Source organism: Hemiscyllium ocellatum, unplaced genomic scaffold (assembly GCF_020745735.1).
Source record: "Hemiscyllium ocellatum isolate sHemOce1 unplaced genomic scaffold, sHemOce1.pat.X.cur. scaffold_2272_pat_ctg1, whole genome shotgun sequence".
NCBI lineage: Eukaryota > Metazoa > Chordata > Chondrichthyes > Orectolobiformes > Hemiscylliidae > Hemiscyllium > Hemiscyllium ocellatum.
Genome location: NW_026868032.1, coordinates 25,789 through 49,665, shown reverse-complemented (window position 1 = coordinate 49,665; position 23,877 = coordinate 25,789). Strand labels below are relative to the sequence as shown.

General features: G+C 43.7%; 1 long non-coding RNA gene across 2 annotated transcripts in view; it reads right to left on the bottom strand.

The window, feature by feature from the left end:
• LOC132811665 (uncharacterized) overlaps window positions 1–23,877 on the bottom strand; it is a 40,653-nt gene that overhangs the window by 12,311 nt on the left and 4,465 nt on the right. The window contains exon 2 of one of the 2 annotated variants that reach the window (XR_009643347.1): window positions 13,789–13,904. This is a non-coding gene — a long non-coding RNA (uncharacterized LOC132811665). Of the gene's footprint in view, window positions 1–3,926; window positions 3,995–13,788; window positions 13,905–23,877 lie in introns of those variants that run through there. The other variant, XR_009643346.1, reaches the window with a different exon arrangement.

Below are 23,877 nucleotides of genomic sequence, written 5' to 3'. Positions count from 1 at the left end.
GATAAGATTGTCCTACTGACCCCGAATAATCCGTGGCAGACTGAGGAACAAATATATCAGGAGATCTCAAATATCAATCAGAATAATAGGGCTGTTATGGTTGGGATTTTTCAACTTTCCAAATCTAGACTGGGACTGCCAGTGTTCAGTATTTGCAAGGGAGGAATTTGGTAATTGTGTTCCAGAAAACTCCCAATCAATATGTAAATGGCCTGAAAAGAGAAAGGGCAAAACCTGACCGCCCCTTGGGAATCAAGGTCGGGAAAGGGACTGAGGTGTGAGTGGGAACGCATTTTGTCAAAATGACCACAATTCTATGAGCTTGAAAATAGAGATGGAAAAGGACAGGTCTGGTCCACAAGTTCAATTTATGAAATGGGGCCAGACCAATCTTGATAGTATTAGACAGGAACTTTCAAAAGGTGATTTGCGAGACTATTTGCAGGAAAAGGGAAGTCTCGCAACGAGAATATTTAAAAAGTGAGTTAAATTGAGCGATCACCACCAGTATGTTCCTGTTTGTGAGCAGCTCAATGCGGAAACACTGGCTGTCTATTGAGGATCTGGTCAAGGAAAAGGGGCACATGTCAGGTATCGCCAGCTGGATCAAGGGAATCCCTGAGGATCACAGGGGCTGTAGGAATACACTTTGGGTGGAAATTAGGAATGCAGAAAGGGTACATGAAATAGCCTCGGCAGAAAAGGATAAGGAAAATCCAAAAGTGATTGTATAAATATATTGAGTAAAAGAGTAACTCGAGACAAAATAGTGTCCCTTAAGGAACAATGAGACCACTGATGTGTGGAACCGCTGGAGATGGCTAAGACGTTTAACACATTTTTTTACTCCAGAACTTACTGTGGCCAAACACTGGGGAACTCAGGGAACAAGAGTAATACGTTAGACCATATTTGGAGTTCGCTGCAATTCCAGTATCCCTGCTCTAGGAAGGATGTTGTGAAATTTGAGAGTGCTCAGAAAAGATTTACAAGATGTTTCTGGGGTTGTTGCTGAATAAGCTGGGGTTATTTTCCCTGGAGCATCGGAGACTGACTGGTGACCTGACAGAGGTTTATATAAACATGAGGGATATTGTGTAAATATTCAAGGTCTTTTCCCGGGGGTTGGAGAGTCCAAAACTAGAGTGAACAGGTTTAAGGTTAAAAGGGAACGGTTTAAAAGCGACTGAAGGGTCAGCTTTTTTATGCACACGGTAATGTGTGCATGGAATGAGCTGAGAGAGAAAGTAACACATACTGATACTATGACAACCTTTACGAGATGGATGGGTATATGAATAATAAGGGTTTAGAGGTACATGGGCCAAATGCTGGTAAATGGGATGGATTTATTTACATCTTCTGGTCAGCATGGATGAGTTGGACCGAAGGGTAGTTTCCATGCTGTACATCTCTATGACTTGAAAAGAGGGCATTTATAGAAGAGATGGTGTTGGAGGTTTTAAAAACACAAAGATTATGTAAAGCCCCAGGACCTGATTAAGTGTATCACAGTACATTGTGGGATGTTAGGGAAGAAATTGTGGAGCCCCGAGCAAAGGTATTTGTACCATTGACAGACATATGTGATGGGCTGGAAGGCTGGAGGCTGACATAGTGGACAGTGAAGGAGGTGTGCTACGATTACAAAAGGGATCTTGATGATTTGGGTGAATGTGCTGAAAAATTGTAGATGGACTTCAATCTGTATAAATGCAAGGTAATGCACTTGGTAAAACAAACAAAGGTAGATTCGATACAATTACTGTTCGGACCTCAGTTAGTGTTTTAGAGCAGAGGGACCTCCGAGTTCAGGTACATAATTCTTGAGGTTTGCATCACAGGATGGATAAGACAGTGCTTGGCATACCTGACTATTGCTCAGTCCATTGAGTGGAGGATTTGGGACGTCATGTTGAGATTACACAGACATTTGTGAGACCTGCAATAGTCTGTACAGTTCTGCTCGCCCAGTTATAGTGAGGATATTATTAAGCTGCGGGGGGTTCAGAAGAGATTTACCAGGACGTTGCTGGATCCGGAAGGTTTGAGTTCTGAAAAATGGCTGGATAGGCTGAGTTTTTTTACTGGAGCCTGGAGTTTGAGATGTGATGTTATAAAAGTTTATTTTAAAAAATGACTTATGGATCAATTTAATGGTAGTTGCCTTTTCCCCAGGATGGGGGAGTCTCAAGAGGAGGGACCACATCTTTAAGGTTAGGAGAGAGATGTTAAAAAAAATGGGTGCAAATTGTTACACAGAGGGTGTTTTGATTGTGGAATGAACTTCCTGAGGAAGTGGTGGATGTGGATACAATTACAACGTTTAAAAGCCAGAGATACTAAACGAGTATTTTGCATCAGTTTTTACTGTGGAAAAGGATATGGAAGATATAGAATGTAGAGAAATAGATGGCGACAACTTGCAGAATATCCATATTACAGAGGAGTAAGTTCTGGATGTCTTGAAATGCATAAAGGTGGATAAATTCCCAGGACCTGATCAGGTGTACCCTCGAACTCTGTGGGAAGTTAGAGAAGTGATTACTGGACCTCTTGCTGAGATATTTGTAACATGGAATTCTCACAGGTGAGGCGCCGGAAGACTGGAGGTTGGCTAACATGTTGCCACTGTTTAAGAAGAGTTGTAAGGAAAAGCCAGGGAATTATAGGCCAGAGAGCCAGACGTCGGTGGTGGGCAAGTTGTTGGAGGGAATATTGAGGGACAGGATGTACATGTATTTGAAAAGGCAAGGACTGATTAGAGATAGACATTTGTGCGTAAGGGATCATGTCTCATAAACTTGATTGAGTTTTTTGAAGAAGTATCAAAGAGGATTGATGAGGGCTGAGTGGTAGATGTGATCTATATGGACTTGAGTAAGGCGTTTGACAAGTTTCCCTATGGGAGACTGACTAGCAAGGTTCCATCTCACAGAATACAGGGAGAACTAACTATTTGGACACAAAACTGGCTCAAAGAAAGAAGACAGAGGGTGGTGGTGGAGGCTTTCTTATCAGAGTGGAGGACAGTGACCAGTGGAGTGCCACAAGGATTGGACCTAAGAATGGTGAAAATGCCAAGGGTAAGGGAGTCCAAAACGCAAGGGTACAAACTGGAGGTGAGAGAGCAAAGATTTAAAAAGCGAGCTGAGGGGCAACACTTTCCACAGAGGATGGTGTACAGATAGAACGGACTGCCAGGGGGCACATGCGAGAAACAAGAACAATGACAACATGGAAAACACATTTGTGCATGAACATGGAGAGGAGAAGGTTTGAAGAGCTAAGGGCTAAACGCAGGCAAATGAGACTCATTCAATATCTGAAACATGGGCAGCATTGACGAGTTGGGCCACAGTTTCTGTTTCCGTGCTGTATCACTCTGTATCCAGCTAAAGAGGATTACAGTACGGAAATAAAGCATGCTGTAGACACTGAAGCAAGTTACAGCGATAGGGATGGTAGTCTGGAATGCAGTACGTTTCAAATATGTGGAGGGACTATCGGGAAGGGAGGAGGTTACAGGGGCAGGAACTGTTATAGGAGTTAAAAATGACTGAAGACACTGGTACACAAGCCAAGTCATAAGTACAGTGTTGCAGAGTAGTGAGTCTTAGCACAGTGTTGGAGGGAGAACTCAGAACAGAAAGATCCCAGGCAGCATTCACAACATCTTGTCGGAGGCCTGCTTTCCCCTCTGATGTCCTGATGCTCACTAAGACAGCACAGGACTGGATTGATAACTATGAACTCCCTATGCTGTCTCAATGCAACATAAATTAAAATAGAGTTGGTGTTTGAGCTAGGGGTGTGTCTGTACTGTACTGTGCTCCCACTCCAGCACTGTATCTATGTCATGTCTTGTTAGCGATGTTAGCAGCCCTCTCATTGCTCTCTGCTCTGTGCACTCTGAGTGATCTTACTTCACTGCAGGATTTATTGAAGGCTCCACATCTCCCTATCCTTTGTCTCTCTGGCTGACCAATCATCTTCAAAGAGGTGTTGGACGAGACACCTAGCAATTGGGAAGTCTATTTAGTCAGCACCTTCCTGAGAACCTACAGGAGACAGAAATAGACAGAATGGGAAATTAGACTGATGCAGAGAGGATTACACATGGAGAATGGAAATGAGCCCCAAAGAGATCTGGAAAATCCCAGTCTCCATTCCTGGCCTATACTGTTGCACCTCTCTGGAATGGAGAATTCTGCTGGCTCAGGATCTAAAGGAAGTGCAAGAGTTGGAGGCACTGACAGAGGCGGCAATTAGATCCACACAGTGAGGGATACCACATGGAGGGAGACTGAGTGATATCACCAGAGTGCTGGAAGACCTCAGGATCACACAGTCATATTGGAAGAATGGGTTTAGCTTCATGATGCCCTGGTATCAGTGCTCAGGGATGAGCAACCAGTGAGCAGGTGAAGTGATGACCGAGTGGTGTTATTGCTAGAGCATGCATCCAAAACCTCAGCTAATGTTCAGGGGAAGTGGATTTGAATCCCACCATCAATAAATTTAAAAATAGTAATTAACAATCCATGAATAAATATGAAACCATTGCTGATGTAAAAAAGAGAAGGACATCTGCTCATCCTCACGTGGTCTGCACGATATCCCCACAGCAAAGTGTTTGCCTCTCGATTACCCTCTGCAATGGCCGAGCAAGTTACTCAGCTCAAGGGCAGCTCGGGCTGGGCAAGAAAGGCTGGTCAGTCAGAGACACCCACATCCCATACCTGATTTAATAAATAATCCATTAGGATGGTCCCACTGGAACGGTGCTGGGACCAGGGTCCTGGCCAATCACGTCGGTAGATTACTGATAGAGAGGATGCAGGGACAGGGTTCAAGTGAAAGGAGCTTTCGAAATCCAAAGGAAAAAGGTGAAGTATGGGAGCAACATGGGATTATGGCTGAAGACAAGCAGAAAGGAACAGGATGGGACAGTTTAACTGAAACTGTACATCAGGGAATCGAATTGTGACAGGAAATTATGGGAAAGAGTAAATTATGGATAATGTCTCATCAATAAGGTAGATTGATTTGTGCCAGAGAGAAAAGAGATTTAGACATCAGAGAGATGTGGTTACAGAGCGAACAAAAGGTTGACATAAATATTCAATTGTTCACAACCTTGCGGAAACTCAGGCAAAATGGGTAACACTAACAATAATGGGTAACAAAGGCATTACAGTGAAAGTATTTGGTCTCAGATCATGAAGTAGAGTCAGTATGAATGTAAATTCTGGCTACTACTTGCCAAGGACACAAGCAGCTGAACAGTTATACCCACCGAACAGCATTCCGTTGCTCATAACTGCAATAAACAGGAATCAATTGGAATTTTTAATAAAAGCTTTGTGATAATTTTGGGACACTTCAATATTCCCAAAATCTCACACTGACAAGAGCGATATTGAAAGAGGAGTTCAGAGAATTAGTTTTCAGTGTTTCTTTAAGTAACAAATTGTGCAATGGTTAGGGTCACAACTATCTCAGAGCGACTGTTGTGTGATCAAACTTAGTGAATGAGTAATGTCACCTGGGGAGATCCTCTGGGAAATTGTGATAAAGTGCAGTTTAAAGAAATATAAAGTTTTTAAGTGAATCACAGAGAGGACAAATTACAACTAGAAACAAAAACAGCCAATTACATGAGTTTGAGAGGAGAACTGATCAAGGTAAAGAGGCGAACCCGACTGAGATATGTGCCTATAAATGAACAGTGGAAAATATTTGAAGGAACAGTGTAAATCACTCAACAAAGAATATACCATTGAAACAGACAAAACCTCAGCAAGAAATTCCCACCTGCCCCTCACTCAGGACAAAATGTATCCTATTAGATTATGAGGCTTAGAAGATCACCAAAAAGTACTTAAAATCCTGAAGTGAGAGTGTGTTTTCGAAGTAAGTTTTAAAGTGATTGCAAAGGGTCTGCTAGCAGGAGGGCAGCAGTGGGAAGGGGAATCACTGTCAGGGTATAATGTCACAAGAGGAACAGGGAGAGGTGAAGGTGCCGGAGGTGGTGAGAGTGTTACAGAGAGTGGTCAGGGTGTTACAAAGCCAGTACGGATTGCTGCAGCTGGAGGGGTTTGCAGAGATAGGGAGGGACATATGTACTTTTATTTAGTCATTCATGGGATGTGGACATCACTGCTAATTACCCAGAGGACACTTCAGAGTAAGCCATATTGCAGTGGGTCTGGAGTCACATGTTAGCCAGACCAGGTTAGAACGTCAGATGTTCTACACAAAATGAGGTCAGGGAACCAGATGAGTTCTTCCCACTGATCAACTCTGCTTTTATGGTGGCCTGACCAATGTCTTGTACAGATACAAGATGAAGTCCCAACTCCTACTCTTAATGCTCTCCCCAATGACGGTAACCATCCCAAACGCCTGCTTCACCGGCCTGTCTCCCTGTGACACCACTTACAAAGAACTGTGTACCTGCATCCCTGGGTCACTGATTGACAACACTACCCAGGACCCGAACATTAACTGTACAAGTCCCACCCTGGTTTGTTTCACCAAAATGGAACACTTCATATCTATCTAATTAAACTCCATCTGCTATTCTTCAGCCCACTATCCCAGCAGTACTATTCATCCTGTTGTATAACAGGTAACCTTCATCGCTGTCCAGTTTACCGCCAATTTCAGTGTCACGCAAAAAACTTACTCAACTTACTTAACAATATTCCCATCCAAACCATTTATCCAAATGAAAAACAACAATTGACCCACTCCACCGCTGGTCACATGCCTCCAGTCTGAAAAAACAATACGTCTCCCATCATCCTCTGTCTCCTACCATCAAGCCCAATTTTCTGTCCAGTTGACAAGCTCCTCCAGAATGCCATAACCTTTTACACTGATCTGAGCTTATTACCCAGTTTAACATACGCCATTTAGAACACAGAACAGTACAGAACAAGACCCTTCGCCCATGATGACCCGCCAATATTTTATCCGACCGTAAGATAAAAAAAAAGTATCAGATAGAGTTTAATTCAGATAAATGCGTGGTGCTGCATTTTGGGAAAGCACATCTTAGCAGGACTTATACACTTAATGGTAAGTTCCTAGGGAGTGTTGCTGAACAAAGAGATCTTGGGGTGCAAGTTCACAGCACCTTGAAAGTGGAGTCACAGGTAGATAGGATAGTGAAGGTGGTGTTTGGTATGCTTTTATTTATTGGTCATAGTATTGGGTACAGGAGTTGGGAGGTCATGTTGCAATCGTACAGCACATTGGTTAGACCACTGTTGGAATACTGCGTGCAACTTTGGTCTCCTTACTATCGGAAAGATGTTGGGAAACTTGAAAGGGTTCAGAAAAGATTTACAAGGATGTTGCCAGGGTTGGAGGATTTAGGCTCAAGGGAGAGGCTGAACAGGCTGGGGCTGTTTTCCTTGGAGCGTCGGAGGCTGAGGGGTGACCTTATAGAGGTTTACAAAATTTTGAGGAGCATGGATAGGATAATAGACAAAGTATATTCCCTGGGGTTGGGGAGTCCAGAACTAGAGGGCATAGGCTTAGGGTGAATGGGAAAAATATAAAAGAAACCTAAAAGACAACTTTTTCACACAGATGGTGGTACGTGTATGGAATGAGCTGCCAGAGGATGTGGTGAAGGCTGGTACAATTGCAACATTTAAGAGGCATTTGGATGGGTATATGAATAGGAAGGGTTTGGAGGGATATGGACTGGATGCTGGCAGGTGGGACTAGACTGGGTTGGGATATCGGTTCAGCATGGACGGGTTGGACAGAAGGGTCTGTGTCCTTGAAGTACACCTCTATGACTCTACCTTCCATACCCTTCATTTTATTATCATCCATGTGCCTACCGAGAAGTATATTAAATGTTCCTAATGCATCTAATTTTACTGCCACTGCTGGCAGTGCATTCCATACAGCCACCAATCTGTATGTAATGAACCTACCTCTGAAATCTCCCCTTAACCATCCGGTAATCACCCGAAAATTATAACCCCTTTTAATAACTATTTTTGTCAGGGTAAAATAACCTCTCTCTATTCACTCCATCTACGACTTTCGTCACCTTGTTCACCTTGCCAAGTCACCCCTCACCCTTCTTCACTCCAATGAGAAAAACATTAGCTTCATCAACCTTTCTTCATAAGACATGCCCTCCAGTCCAGGCAGCATCCTGGTAAATCTCCTCTTTACCCTCTCTAAGGCTTCCACATCTGTCCTGGAATGAGGGAACCTGAACTGAACACAATATTCCAAGTGGTGTCTAACCAGGGCTCTATAGAGCTGCAGCATAACCTCACAGTTTTAAAACTAAATCCCCAAACTAATGAAATCCCACGCAATATATCCCTTCTTAACAAGCCGATCAGCTTGGGTGGCCACTTTGAGGGATCTATGGACTTGGAACCCTAGATCCCTCTGTTTCTCCACACTGCCAAAGATCCTGCCTTTAACCCTGCATTCTGCATTCACATTCAATCTTCAAAATGAATGACTTCCAGATTGAACTCCATTTGCCATTTCTCAGTCCAACTCTGCATCCTGTCAATGTCCCCTTGTAACCTACAACAGACCTCCACACTATCCACCACTCCACCATCTTCGTCTCATTGGCAAACTTACTAATCAACTCTTCCACTCACACATCCAACTTATTCATAAAATCACATAGAGCAGAGGTACTGAAACCACTCCCAGCAGAAAACCACTGGTCACTGAGCTCCAGGATGAATTGTTTCTACGTATCATTACCCTCTGTCTTCTGAGGGCAAGTAATCCTGTATCCAGACAGACAGGTTTCCCTGTATCCCATGTCTCCGTACTTTTTGAATGAGCCATAAAGGTGTTTTGTCACATTCTCAAAAGATTCAATAAGATTTGTAAGGCATGACCTGCCCCTGATACAAACATGCTGACTATCTCTAATCAAACTATGGTTTTGCAAGGAATAATAAATCCTGTCTCTCAGAGTCCTCTCCAATAATCTGCACACCACAGACATAAAACTGACAGATGTGCAATTCCCAGGATTATGCCTATTCCCTTTCCTGAACAAGGAATAATATTTTCCTGCCCACAATCATCTGGTCCGACTCCAGTGGACAGTGACGGTGCAAAGATGCGCAGCAATCCATTCCCCCGGTTCCTGAAGAAACCTTGGACGCATCCAGTCTGATTCAGCGACTAATGTATCCTTATCTTTTACAAACTTCTCAGCACATCCTCCTTCTTAACATCCACCTGTTCACGTCTATCAGTCTGTTTCACACTGTCCTCACAAACGACAAGACCCTTCTCAGCAGTGAATACTGAGGCATAGTATTCATTAAGGACCTCCCCTACCTCCTGTGATTCCAGGCACAAGTTCCTTCCACTATCCCAGAGTGGCCTTATCCTCACTCTGACCATCCTCTTGTTCCTCCCATAAGTGGAGAATGCCTTACGGTTTTCCTTAATCCTTCCCAACAAAGCTTTTTTTATGTCCCCTTCTAGTTCCCCTAAGTCCATTCCTCGATTCCTTCCTGGTACCTTCAGGAAATCCCTACAGTATGGAAACAGGCCATTTGGCCCAACACCTCCATAACAACCCTCCAAACAATATCCAACGCAACCCCATTCCCCCACCGTTTTACTCTCCATTTGCCCTGACTAATGCGCCAAACCTACACATCCCTAAACACTATGGGTAATTTAGCATGGCTGAGTCACCTAACATGTACATCTTGGGCTGTGGGGGAAAAGTAGAGCACGTGGAGGAAACCCACACAGACACGGGGAGAGTGTACAAACTCAAACAGACAGTCGCCTGAGGCTGTAATCGAAATGGAGTCCGTGGTGCTGTGAAGTCGCAGTGCTAACCACTGAGACACCGTGCCACCCAATGTAACTCTCTGGAGCCCTGTCTGATCCTTGCTTCCTCAACCTTAAGTAAGCTTCCTTCTTCCTCTTGACTAGATGCTAAAGTCCATGTGGACAACGTTGACTGCTCTGACTTCACCTATCTTTGGCCACCTCCTCGAACTGTCAATCCGGTTTGTGAAACATGGTTTTCCACTCACAAAGCCATGCTGACCATCTCGAATCAGCCCTTGCCATTGTAAATTTAAGGAGCTGCTTTCTCTCAGAATCTCCTCCAACAACTTCCCCATTACTGGGCTCACTGGGCTGTAATTTCCTGGCTTTTCCCTGCAGCCCTTAAGTGGTGGAACAGCATTAGCCAACCTCCAGTCTTCCAACACCTCACTGTGTCTGTTGATAATATAAATATCTCTGCTGGGGACATTGCAATCTCTTCCCTAGCTTCCCACAATATTCTAGGATCGACCTAATGAGCTACTGAAGACTGATCTATCCACAACAAATACTGGCTAGACTATTTTGTCTAATTTCTCACCCATCTCCTCTGGTTCCACACATAGGTGAACTGATTGATCTTTAAGGGACCCTATTCTCTACCAAGTTACCCTTTAGCCCTTATTGAAACTTGTGTAAAGGCTTCTGATAATTCAAATACACCACATCCCCCACATCACTACACCCCTCCTAAACCCCTACAATTTAGCCATTAATATTCACACCAACAAATTAAATCTAACAGGCTCAAAAACACATTCTCTTTTATCAAATGTGTTTCTAAGTGGCCAGTTATTGTATATTGACATATCCTTTCTAACAACGTCAGTATGGTCCCGACGTACTGTGAGGATAACAATATTTGGTTTCAGACTGACAGCAGAAAGGGTTATGTGAGATCTTGTTTATCAATCTGAAAAAGGTAGCTTACAGGTTCAGCAGGTAATAGAGAAGGCAAATCAAATGCTGCCATTTATTACAGAGGGAATGGAGTCTAAAAATAGGCGGGTCTAGCTAAAACTATACAAGGTACAAGTCAGTCCACACCTCAAATATTATGAACAGTGTGAGTGCCCGAAGGAAAGATATTGTCGCATTGGAGGCAGGTCAGAGAAGGGTCACTCGGCTGATCCTGGGAATGGAAGTATTTTCCAATGAGAAGAGGTGGAGTAGGTTGTGGTTGAACCCATTGAAGTTTAGATATTGCGAGAGAAATGGAATGAACCATCCAAGATTCTGAGGGGCTCTGATCGGGCAGATGCTGATAAGTTCGAAAATAGAACAGTAGAGCACAGCAACTGGCCCTTCGTCCCACCACCTCTATGCTGTCCATGAAACTATTCCAACTCATACCATCTGCCTGCACATGGTCCATATCCCTCTGTTCTCTGCCTGTTCATGTTTGTCTCAATCCCACTTCAAAACTTTACTCACATTTCTGCTTCTACGTTCTCCCTCGGTAACATCCACTCCACGTAAAAAAACAAACTTGCCTCACACATCTCGTTTAAACTTCCTCTTTCTCACTTTAAACCTATGCACTCTAGTATTTGAAAATTACACATTGGGAAAGAGATTCTGACTAACTGCATTATCTATCCCTGTTCCCAATGTTATATTCCTGTGCCTAGTCAGGTTGTGTTACTCTCATTAAACAATCCAACTTTGTTTAATTTCCTCTTACACCTAACATACTCTTAAAAAAACCTTAACACAGACAACGTGCTGATAAACCCCTTTTGCACCCTCTCCAGATCCTCCCCATCCTCCCTGTTGTGTGGGGATGAAAACTGCACACAGTTCTCCAAATATGGCCAAACAAACGTTTCATAAAATTGCAGCGTCAGATGCAAACCACTTTACCCACTGTGCCCGATGAAGGCCAGTGTTCCATTTGCCTGCCTTCCCATCTGACATACTTCTGTTGCCATTTCTGGGGTTACTGACTTGCACCAAGATCCTTCTGTATATCAATATCCCTCAGTATGCGAACTTTCTTCTTGAATTTGACATCATCTCACACTTGTCCAGACTAAACTCAATTTGCCATTTCTGTCTATTTCTCCGACTGTTCTGTAACCTCCTGCAGACTTTAATGCATCAGGGAAACAAGGGTTTTGAGGAGAAGGCAGGAAAGTATAGTTTATCAGAGTCAGATCAGCCATGATCTGATTGAAGAACAGAGCATACTCAATGGGACAAATGGCATCATTCGCCTCCTACATCTCATGGTCTAAGCACAAACTCAATATGTCCTGCATAATATTATGGGTCTCTGCTCACAAATCTCCTTTATAATGGGATTGTTGTTTATTTATTAGTACACAGCATTTGATCTACAAATATGACATTATGTTGGAGAAAACCATCTCACATACAATCCAGGATTCTATCCGTTACAGCACTGATACTCACTGCTGTATCAGTCGGCATGGAGACCACTGTCACACACAGTTACTGTACAGCCCTTGCAACAAGTACATTCAGTGTCCTGACTGTAACCATATTGACATTCCCATCACTGTTTGGTGCCTACAAAAGAATTCCTGCTAACAGTTGCTGCTGCATGCTTATTCTCAGATCCACTTTTGATATTCAGATCCACATGATTGTCTTATTAATGCGTTGACCTCATCCTTCCTTCACAACTTGTTGGCTTTTTGCCTAGTCTGCTTATTGGGACTAGATTGGGTTGGGATATCTGCACAGCATGGATGGGTTGGACCGAAGGGTCAGTTTCCATGTTGTAGTACATCTCTCTGACTCTATGACTCTATCCCAACAACCCTTCAGTTTTCACTTCCCAGCGATTATCATTCTGCAGCTAAATCTCCAGAAAGAAAGTTCCATCATATCTGTTCACTGTCATTCCATCTGCCTTATGGTGAATGCAGGGAGTCATTCCTCAGTAGTGAGGGGTTGAACAGATTGTTAGAGTTACAGAGATAGGGAGGCTTAAAGGGAATCGAGGAAGTTAGAATTAAACAGAGTTACATCTCGTAAAGAATGTCAGTGGGACAAAGGGATTTGGGGATTGGAGGAATTTACAGAGATTCAGGGAGCTGGATTAGATTCTGGAGATAGGGATAGGGATGGAGAAAGGAAGAGGTAGGCAGACTGAGAGGCACAGGCAGGGGACTATTTCATCTAGGAGAGTATTGTGTATAATAACAGAGATATGGAAGGTGGTCATGACTGAAGACATTTACAGATATAAGGAGCTTCTATGCTCTGGAGGCTACATAGATAAGAAGGCAATGGAGAATGCCAGGTTACTGGGTTGGAGACAGTTACACAAATGGGGAGGGTTACACAAACTGAAAGAGTTTTCTGTGGTCGTGAATGGTGTCGGGAATGAGGTTGACATTTAACAAGATAAAGATCAAAGAATTGGAAAAGGATAAGGAGATTACAAAGTTTTCACAGCTAAGGGAGGTTTCTAGGAGCTGGAGAAGATTACATAGGTAGGGACCCATGGAGAGTTTCAAGTCAAATACATTGACATGGAGGGTGGTGTTGGTGGGAGGAGCTTACAAGGATAGACAGGACAGTCAGGGATGAAGGCATTTAGTATCTCCTGCAGAAGTTTAGGAATTAGGATGTTAGGTATTGGAGAACCTGACAGAGACAGAGAGAATGATGTGAACTAGAGAAGATTCCAGACAGAGGTAGGATTATTGGGACTGGAGGATATTACAGAGATCACTAACACAGCATGGGCCAGGATTGATGCCTGCGATCCCCTGTGCTGTCGCATTGAGGACCAGTACAGCAGAGGTGAAAGCAGGACCCTCACAAAATGGTGGGAATGAAGCCTAGAATGTTGCTGTTCCTTGCCCAGCTCTGTATCTATGTCCTGTATTCCAAGTCTGAATATAGAAGTCTACCACCCCACCCTGTGCTGTTTACTGTGAGTGATCTTACCGGCTGCAGGATTTACTGAAGGCTCCAGATCTCCCTCTCCACCTCTCTCACTCGGGCTGACCAACCAGTTTCAATGAGGTGATGGATGAGACAGGAGTGAGGAACATCCTGATTACCTGCATGAGACAGAAGTAGACAGAATGGGAAATTAGACTGATGCAATGAGGATAACTCATGCAGAGTGGCACTGAGTCCAACAGAGATCTCGAGAATCCCAGTCTCCATCCCTTGCCTGTGTTGCTGTGTCTCTCTGGAGTGGACAATTCTGTTGACTCAGGATCTCAGGCCATCTGTAAGAGGGAGAAATGCTGACAGAGGCAGCAAATAGACCGACACAGCGAGGGATACCACATGGAGAGATACTGAGTGATATCACATTATTAGACACTGCATTAACAGGGAATTTTTTGAATTTGTAACAAAGGCACTGGGATAATTGTGAGGGGATTCAACATTCCTGTCTCGTCATCCCTTTGGCGGTGGGTCACAGACGAGGCTGACTCTCTCCCACTCTCGGGGCGGGCGGGGGGGGGGCGGGGGGTAGAGGGGAAGTTTGTTGTTGGCTGTACAGACCGATGTGGACTTTCACACACACTGTTAGACTTGGGGCAGAAGGTGGCCATGGGAAAGGGGTGGGTGGGGCATTGATGTGACAGCGCGCTCCTTGTGCTGTTTTCTCCTGGATTCCCAATTTCACCACAGCAAGTCTCGAGGTGCTCAACATTTACATATAATAAATAGAAAGCAGGAGACAACAGCTTCGCTTCACTTAGAGGTCACCACTGATGATGTTACCGAGCCAGGTAACGAAATCTCTGGAAATCAAACCTACAGCTCAGCGAGCAAACCTACACCCTAAACCTCAACCTGAGCTACAAACCTTCACAAAACGTGCGACATTCCAGCACGTTCCCTACTTACTGTCAGGCTAACATCGTTTGGTTTCAGACTGACTGCACAAAGGATTTTGGTAATCCTTGTGTATCAATCTGACAAAGGGAGTTTACGGATCAGCAGGTAATTAAGAAGGCAAATCAAATGCTGGCATTTATTACAAAGGGAATGGAGTTTAAAAGTAGGGAGGTCCTGCTACAACGATGTAAGGTAAAAGTCAGACCAACCTAGATTAAATGAACAGTATGTGTGCCCTAAGGAAAGATATTCTTGTATTGGAGGCAGGCCAGGGAAGGTTCACTCAGCTGATCCTGGAGATGGCAGGTTTTTCCAATGAGCAGAGGTGGGGTAGATTGGCCTTGAAATTATTGGGGTTTTGAAGAATGGGAGAGAAATCGAAAGAAACATCCAGGATTCTGATTTGCTTTGACAGGGTAGATGCCGTTATGTTGGAAAATAGAACAGTACAACACAGTAATAGGCCCTTCGGCACACCATGGCTGTACTGACCATGATGCTATTCTCAACTAATCGCATCTGCCTGCACATGGTTGATATCCCTCTATTCTCTGCCTGTTCATGTTCCTGTCTAAATGCCACTTCAAAACTTTGCTCTCATTGCCACCTCTCCCACCTCCTGAGCAGCTTCCACTCTCTCGGTAAAGAAAACTGGCCTCATTCATCTCACTTAAAACTCTCACTCTCACCTTAAACCGAGGCAGACTAGTATTTGATATTTCTACAGTGAAAGAAGGATTCCAACTCTCCACACTGTTCACACCTCTCCTAACGCTATATACCTGTACCAGGTTACCCCCCAGTCTCTGATATTCTCACAAAATAATCCAACTGCGTCCAACCTCCTTACAGTAAACACATTCTCATCCATGCAACATTCTGCCAACCCTCTGTTACACCCTCCCCAAAACCTCCACATCCTTCCTGTAGCGTGGAGATGAGAACGACACACAAACCTTCCAAACATGGCCGAATGAAGTTTCATTCAGTCACAACATGACATGCAAACGTCTGTACTCAATACTGTGACCAATGAAGGTAAGAATACCATACTCCTCCTTTACCACCACATCCTACTGTGTTGTTATTTTGCGGGAGCTATGGATTTGCATCCAAGGTCATCTGTTTATCAATGTTTCCAATTAGTCAATCATTGTACTTCTCTCTTCCATTTGACTTCATAAATGTATCACTTCACACTTGTCCCGATGAAATTCGGTTTGCAATTTCTCTGCACAGCGTCCCAGCTGATCTACACACTGCTGCAACCTTTAACACTCCTCCTCACTATCCACAATTCCCCTCACTATCCCTGATCATTACATGCTTTTCCAAATTTCATCTGCAAAATACTAAGCAAACTGCTGACCTTTTCATCTGAAGCACAGATATAAATTACACACAGACACCGCAGCACTGATCCTTGTGAAACACCATTGGCCACAGACGTCCAATCAGAAATTGACCACTCCACATTCCTCTGTCTACTATCACCAAGGAAATATTGTATCCAACTTACCAACGAGCATGAATTGTGATTTGATCTTCCAGATCCCCCTTGCTATTTGGAAGCTGCAAATTCAAAATGATTCGATATTTTGATTCCCAGATTAAATTGGCTGTCTCACTAAAGCACTGACTGTATCCTTTCTTCACAACAGACGGGATATTGCTTTTTTTTTGCTGATCCTGCCTAAATCCCTACAACCCCTCAATAATCACATTGCTGTCATGATCATTCTGCAGCCACCCCTCCACAATAACAGTTCGATCATTTCTGTTCTCTTCAGTTAATGCTCTCATTCCATCTGCCTTGTTGCAAATGCATGGCGCGTGTCACCGAGAGAGGACCTTTGAGGGATGTTTGGGAGCGCAACAATGTTAAATGTAGTTATAGTTGCTACAAAATGTTCGCAGGAGAAAACATTTTATTGTTTGGAGGAAGTTAGAGAGATAAAGCAACTTTGATTAGACTTCAGAGACAGGGATGTGTGTAGGGCTGTGGATCATTACATGAGAATATCACAGTGATAGGGAGGGTGGTATGGAATGGAGAATATTACAGGGAAAGGGAGGGTGGTATGGACAGGAGAATGTTGCAAGCACATGGAAGATGCTATAGACTGGAGTATGTAGCAGGGATAGGGAGGAAGTTGTAGACGGCATAAAGTTAGAAGGAGAGATGATTTTATGCACTGGAAGGTATGTCAGAGAGAGTGAGTGGTGTGCATGCTGCAAGATACGACAGGGATAGGGAAGCTTGTAGAGACTGGATGAGAGAGTCGTAGAGAGTCTTGTGAGAGACCAGATTCACTTATGAGCATAGGATGTGCTGCAGTGAGCGGAGCCTTTTGCAGATATAAACGAGGATACAATTGCCACAAAGCAGTCACACCAATACATAGGTATATAGGAACGGAAGGATTTAAAGAGATTACACAGACTCGGAGTGTTGTATGCAGTGGAGGAGATTAAACTGATAGGGATGGTTTTGGAGTCTCAAAAATGTTAGAAAATAATGAGAGTTGCGATGGTGAGGGCAAGTTTCAACAATTTGGAGGATATAGATCTAAAGGAGCTTTGTCAGTTAGCGATGGTACAGTAAAGGGAATTGTAGTGGCTTCCCTTCCATAAGCAATCCATAAGCACTTAAAATAGCCTGTTTGACATCTGCATTATCTCTCGACCATTCATCAGACAGTGCTGCAAATACTTCACTGCCTCCGCCTACCAGCTTAGACTGAACTAGCATTTGTCAGAAGATCTCGGGCCACTCTATCTCTCTCTGCAATTTTTCAAATGAAATATAGAGTTCCTTGACACTAGAGTCACACATAGTCAGGATAACGAAGAAGGTGCTTGGTATGCATTCCTTTATTGGTCAGAGTATTGAGTACAGGAGTTGGGGGGTCATGTTGCGGCCGTACAGGACAGTGGTTAGGCCACTTTTGGAAGACTGCATGCAACTCTGTTCTACTTCCTATCGGAAGGGTGTTGTGAAAATTGAAAGGGTTCAGAAAAGATTTACAAGGATGTTGCAAGTGTTGAGCTATAGGGAGAGTTGAACAGCTGATGGTTGTTTTCCCTGGAGAGTCGGAGGTTGAGGGTGATCTTATAGAGGTTTATAAAATCAAGAGAGGCATGGATAGGTAAATAGACAAAATCTTTCTCCTGGGACGTGCGAGTCCAGAATTGTAGGGTGAGGTTTAGGATGAGAGGAGAAAGATATAAAAGAGAACCAAGGGGCAACATTTTCATGCAGAGGGTAGTACATGTATGGAATGAGCTGCCAGAGGAAGTGGTGGAAGCTAGTACAACTGCAATAGTTAAAAGGCATCTGGATGGATGTATGAATAGGAAGGGTTTAGAGGGAGATGAGCTGGGTGCTAGCAGGTGGGTCTACATTGGGTTGGGATATCAGATCTGCAGGATGGGACCGTGAATGGGTTGTGGGACCTGGAAGATGTTATGGTTTGAGCTACCTATAATTTTTGATTGGATCTTTTAGCTGATCTTACAGCTGGTACAATTGCAACATTTAAGAAGCATTTGGATGGATATATGAATAGAAAGAATTGGGAGGGATATAGGCCAGGTACTGGCAGGTGGGACTAGATTGGGTTGGAATATCCTGTCGGCATGGACGGGTTGGAATGAAGGGTCTGTTTCTATGCTGTACATCTCTATGACTGTAAGACTGGCTGAATGGTCCAATCAAAAATTATCTCCGGTTCAAATCATAATATCCTCCATGTTCCACAACCCATCCTCAGTCACATCCTGCAGGTTCTATGAATTCCGTAACCTCCTGCAGGTCCCAAGTCCCTTCCTACATTTGTACCATCCTCCATGTTCTGCAGCCCTTCATACCTCGTAACATGGCCCAGACTATCCAACTCTTCCTTCCTCTGCAATGTTCCCCAGAAGGGCACTGGAGGATGGTGGGGGTTACAGATATATGGAGGGACATCAAGACGGCAGGATTTTGTAGATATTAGAAATATAGGGACTTGAGGAGTTTAGGAGTGTTGTAGGGACTGGAGGAACTTACAAAAGGTAGGGATAGTTTTAGATTGGAGGATTCTGCAGAAAACCTTTACGTGGTAAAAGGCAGGATTCTTAGCAGCGTGCAGGAACAAAGGGATCCTGTGTCCTTCAGGTCACCACCCAAGTTGACAGGGTGTTAAGAAGGCGGATGGTGTGTTGGCTTTCATTAGCGGGGGGGATTGATTGTCAGAGATGAGAGGTTTTCCTGCAGCTATACAGAACCCCAGTTAGACCAAACTTGGAATATTGTGAACAGTTCTATTCGCTTCATTATAGGAAGGATGTGGAAGCTTTAAAGACAGTGCAGAGGAGATTGAGCAGGATGCAACCTGGACTAGAGGGCATGCCCATAGAAGGTAGTTTGTGGAAGCTGGGGCTTTTCTGATCAGAGCGAAGAAGGAAGAATGGTGACATGATAGAGGTGTACAAGGGAATGAGAGGCATAGATAGAGTGGATAACCAGAGACTATTTCCCATGACGAAATGGCTATCACAAGGGGACATAAGTGTCAGGTAATTGGCGGAGTGTTTAGCTTAGATATCAGAGGGTCTGGTGCTGGCAGGTAGAACTAGATTGGGTTGGGATATGCTGTCGGCATGGTCAGGACTGGTACGTTATTTACACAGAGTGTGGTGGGTGCGTGGAATGGACTGCCAGCTTTGGTAGTAGATTCAAACACATTACAGACATCTAAGCAACTCTTGGATCGGCATATCAATGATAGTAAAATGTAAGGTATGTAGGTTTGTTTCGTCTTCAGAATAGGATAAAAGGTCAGCACAATATTGAGCGTGGAAGAGCTTGTACTGGAACATGCAATTCCATGTTCTAAATAGCAAGCGTTATGTTGGCAGCAAGATGTTTTGGGAGATGGGAGAGGATGTGATCTGAATTAAGTGACACAAATAAGAGGCGTTGCTAAGGTTGTAGGAGGGAACAGAGACAGAAATTGTCTGGTCTTGAGCAGATGACCCTGACTGAGACGGGTGTGGGGACTGGAGGTGGTTTCACAGGGAAAGAGGACCATAGAGCCACGGGAGGTTGCAGAAATGTGGAGAGCTACCGGGCCTACAGGAGTTCATGGAGATGGGAGGTTGGGAGGAATGGAGCAGTTTACAGGGATAAGGATAGTGGTAGGATGGGGTGTTTTACACAGACAGGAATGTTTCAGGTGAATGGAGCTGAGTACAGAGATAAAGTGGGTTGTACAGATTGGAAAAACAAATAGACGTATGGAGGGTAGTCGTGACTGAAGATGTTTGTATTTTCAGGAAGGCTTAGGTTCTGAAGGTTATTTAGATAAAGAGGATGTGGAATCAATCAGATTTTCCAAGTGATAAAGACAGCAATTTTCTTTGGAGACAGTTTCACAGATTAGCGAGCATTAGTAACCTCCTCCAGTTTGGTCAAAGTGGGAAGGATTGTCGGGGAGGGTGATGTTTACACATGTAAGAGCTGGAGAAGATTATGGAAATGAGTGGATGGATGGAGACACTGGAGGAGCTTCCATTGACAGGGTGGGGCTGGCAATGAAAAGATATCACATAGATAATGGGTCTTGTAGGAACTGGATCGGAAGAGTCACAGGGATTGGAATGATTTCTGCAGATTTGGAGTCTTAGAGGGACTGAAAGAATTGTAGGGTCTCCACAGATTGATCGTGTCTTTAAGAATAGAAGAGTTTATGTAGATACGGATAGCTTAAACCCAATGCAAGCAGTCTTCATTTCAAGACCAGAGCCTTATTATCCCTCACCAGCCAAGGATTCCTAACCCTGCCAGTTTTTCCCTTTATCCCAATGGGGAAGACTGGTCCTGGATTCTTGAGATCACACTCTAACAACCCTCCCATTTACCAGTTGTTCCCTTTCCTTCAAACAGACTCACCCAATCGACTGGAATCATAATATGGAGGTGCCGGTGTTGGACTGGGGATGTACAAAGTTAAAAATCACCCAACACTCGGTTCCAGTCCAACCAATTTTTTTGAAAGCACTAGCTTTCAGAGCACTGCTCCTTCATCAGGTGGTTGTGGAGCACAATCCTAATACACAGAATTTATAGCAACAGGATGGCAGGGTCATGGAATATAATATCAAACAAATTTAGTTGAAGCCTTTCATCTGTTACAGTGATCACCAGCGCTTCCAAAGGGAGTTGGATTATAACTGGGCATTGTGCAATTTTAAATTCACAGCATTGACGCTGGCCAGATCCTGCAGAATGGCCCCAAACCTGGCCCTGTTCCAGTTTTCCTACTCAATCTGGGGACCTGCTGATCTTCCTCCATAACTATGTTAAAACGAAGACAGTTGTGGGCACTGGACCCAAAGTGCTCTCCGAATGACACTTCAGTCACTAGTCCGACCTTGTTTTGTGAGGGGTGTTCCAGTGTTGCACCTGCTGAGTAGAGTAGGGCCCTCGGCATACTGATTTAGAAACCTTCCTTGGACACATTTGAAAAATTGCACTCCGTCCAGGTCTTTTATACTCCAGGTGGCCCAGTCAATACAGGGAATATTAAAATCTCCAGCCTGTACTCCTCTTCCAATCCTATAGTTATCAGCAATCTCTCTACACATCTGCTCCTCTGGCATCTGTTGTGTCTATAACAGTCTACAATACAGTCCCATCAAAGTGACCACCCCCCTTCTTCTTTATAAATTCTAACCATGTGGAATTTTAAATGAGTATATGTTTTAAAAATTGGAATTAACAATCCATAAATAAGTATTGATAAAAATCCAAACACTTGACCTTCAGAGAAAGACAACAGTTCACTCTCATGTGGTCTGCACGACATACCCACAGCAAAGTGGTTGCCTCTCAATGACCCTGTGAAATGGGCGAGCCAGCTGCTTAGCTCAAGGGCAGCAAGGGATGGGCAATAAAGACTGGTCAGCCAGAGACACCCACATCCCAGACCGGATTTTTTAAAAAAAAATCCATTCAGATTGGTCCCAGCTCAGTTCCAGTGGAACAATGTCCTGGCCAATCACGTTGGTAGGTATATGGACAGGGCTTTAAACTGACAGGGAGGATGCAGGGACAGGCTTCAGGTGAAAGAAGCTTTCCAAATCCAAAGAGAAAACGTGAAGCATCAGAGCAGCGTGGGAATGTGACTGAAGACAACAGAAAGGAACAGGATGGGACAAAGTTTAACTAAAACTGTACATCAGCAAATCCATTTGTGACAGGAAATTGTGGGAACGAGTAAATTATGTTTTTTATTAATGGCCAAAGTCTCTGCAACAAGGTAGATGGATTTGTGACACAGAGATAAAAGAGGTTTAGACACCAGAGAGATGTGGTTACAGGACGAACAAAAGGTGGACAGAAATATTCAATGGTTCACAACCCTGTGCAAATTCAGTCAAAATGGGTAAGAATAACGATAATGGTTAAGAAATGCATTATAGAGAAAGCATTAGGCCTCAGATCATGAAGTAGAGTCAGTTTGAATGTAAATTCTGGCTACTACTTGCCAAGGACACAAGTAGCAGAACAGTTTTAGACCACCAAACAATATTCCATGGCTCGTCACTGCAATAAATAGGAATTCATTGGATTTTTAAAAAAGGAATGGTGAACATTTAGTGAAATGTCAATATTCGCAAAGTCTGGGACACTCACACTGACAACAGTGATATTGGAAGAGGAGTTCAGAGAATTTTTTTCAGTGTTTCTTAGAATAACACATTGTGCAATTGGTTAGGGACGTAACTGTCTCAGAGCGACTGTTGTGTGATAAAACTTAGTGAATGAGTAATGTCACCTGGAGAGATCCTTTGGGAAATTGTGATAAAGTGCAGTTTAAAGAAATATAAAGTTTTAAAGTAAATCACAGAAAGGACAAGCTACAACTAGAAACAAAACTAGCCAATTACATGGATTTGATAGGAGAACTGACCAAGGTAAACAGGCTGAACAGACTGAAATATGGGCGTCTGGAAATGAACAGTGGCAAACATTTGAAGGAACAGTGTAAAACACTCAACAAAAGGACATTCGACTGAAACAGACAAAAACTCAGCAAGAAATCCCCCCCGGTCCCTCACTCAGGACAAAACTGATCATATTAGATTATGAAGCTGAGAACATCACCAAAAAGTACTTAAAATCCTCAACTGAGAGAGAGTTTTAGAGTAAGTTTTAAAGGGATTGAAATGGGTCTGCTAACAGGAGGAGGGCAATGGGAAGGGGAACATTGTCAACGTTTATTGACACGAGAGAAACATGGAGAGACGAAGGTGCTAGAGTTAGTGAGAGAGTTACAGAGAGTGGGCAGGGCCAAAACGGTGTTACAAAGCCAGGACAGATTGCTGCAGCTGGAGGGGTTTGCAGAAGTAGGGAGGGACATATGTACTTTTATTTATTCATTCATGGGATGTGGGTGTCATTGCCTGGACCAGCATTCTTTTACCCTACTGCTAATTACCCAGAATTTGTTGGGCTCCGGTGGATATATATAATACTTTGCTGGACACAGGTGAAGTGCTGACTGACTGCAGGGTCGCTAATGTCGTTCCTTTGTTCAGGAAGGACAGCAGGGATAGGCCAGGTAATTACATAGCAGATAGTCTGACAGCAGGGGGAGGGAAATGATTGGAATGAATTGTGAGGATGAATCGACACTTGCAAAGATAAGGACCAACTTGGTTTAGTCATCACAGATTTGGCAGAGGAAGGTACTGTCGGAGGAATTCAGTTCAGTTTTTTCTTTAAATGGTGCTGAAGTATATTGATGAAGGCAGTGCAGATGAGTGTTTTACATGTACTTGACTAAGTCCTTGAACAAGATGCAAAATGTAAGGCTGATCCAAAAGAACTGCGTTTCAAGGCAGGTTGGCAAATTGGATGCAAATTTGGTGAATAGAATACTTTCACCAGCGGGTGTACCACAGGGATCTGTGCAGGAACCATTGAACATTAATAACTCGGATGTGAAAACAAAAGGTATCATTAGTAGGTTTGCAGATGATATGAAAGGTGAGGGTGTTGTTCACAGTGAGGAGGATCATCTCCGTCTGCTGTTCGATGTCGATCAGATGAAAATCTAAGCAGAGTTTAGTTCTGATCGAAGTGAGGAGATACTCTGTGGGAGGTACGATAAGCGAAGGACAGACATA